A 1,013-nucleotide genomic window follows, 5' to 3' on the forward strand; every position below is an offset into this window, starting at 1 on the left:
AAACAGAAAGGAGAGTGTGGGGGGGGGGGGTCCTGCCAGCCCCCACTACACGCAGGTAGGAGGGAATCACAGTCCTAGACGTTAAAGTTGGGATTTGGGGGAGATCTCGAAGTAGGTCTGTCAGGCAGGCCTTGACTATGAGCCGAACTCAGGAAGAGGCCCCACCTAGCCAGAGAGATGGGCTGGGAGCTGCTGGCCCAGGGCGGGGCAGAGGGCAGTCACCCAGAGCTTGGCCGGAGGACAGGGCTCAGGACAACCCTGAGGACCTGCGTCTGGGACATGTCAGGTCAGAGGGGAAGGAGACCCAGACAGAGAGCACAGCCAGAAAGAAGAGGAAACCGGAGGAGGGGGTCAGGGATGTCGAGAGGGGAAGTGCTTCCAGGACAGCACGGCCAGTCTCACTAGCTGCCACCAGAGAGCAAGATTCGGGCAGCGGAGCGGTTTTCAGCAGGCAGAGGGGAACCGGCGTGAGGCCAGGAAGGCACGCAAAGACAGCCAGTGTAGACAACTCCTCCACAGGCTTGGCTCAGGAGAGAGGGCCAAGAATGGGCAGTAGTTGGGAGAATGTGGGTTCAGGGGGAGGTTTCAGAGATGGAAATGTTCCAAAATGGAAAGGGTTCAGTGGAGAGGGTGAGGAGAAACGTGCAGCCGAGCAGGAGGAAGGCCTTGGGGTCTGCACTCAGAAGGTGCAGGGACAGGCCTGGGGTGCAGGAGAAGGGTCTTATCCTTCAGGGGCCAGGAAGGGCAGATCTGGAGGACAGGGCGATTCCCCAGTAGGAGCTGCTAACTTCTCAGCAGTGAGGTGGGCCTTAGCCACGCATGGAGGGAGGTCGGGGTTGGCGACAGGAGGAGGTGCGTGATAGCGGTTTAGGACAGAAACTCACACCGGCCAGGAAAGCGCTTGGCTTCAAGTATGAGGCGCTCATGTGAGCTGGGCTCCTGGCCTGGAACGCGGGATCATAGGTGCAGTTCCCCAGCCACCAGCAGGAGGCAGGCGGTGGTAGGGGTCAGCA

General features: G+C 60.3%; 1 protein-coding gene across 1 annotated transcript in view; it reads left to right on the top strand.

Annotated features, from left to right (window-relative positions):
• The window catches only part of HSPG2 (heparan sulfate proteoglycan 2), a gene marked incomplete in the record, with an annotated part of 117,566 nt that overhangs the window by 81,044 nt on the left and 35,509 nt on the right, over window positions 1-1,013 (top strand).

The sequence above is a fragment of the Tupaia chinensis genome, unplaced genomic scaffold (assembly GCF_000334495.1).
Source record: "Tupaia chinensis unplaced genomic scaffold, TupChi_1.0 Scaffold000146_1, whole genome shotgun sequence".
NCBI classification, from domain to species: Eukaryota; Metazoa; Chordata; class Mammalia; order Scandentia; family Tupaiidae; genus Tupaia; species Tupaia belangeri.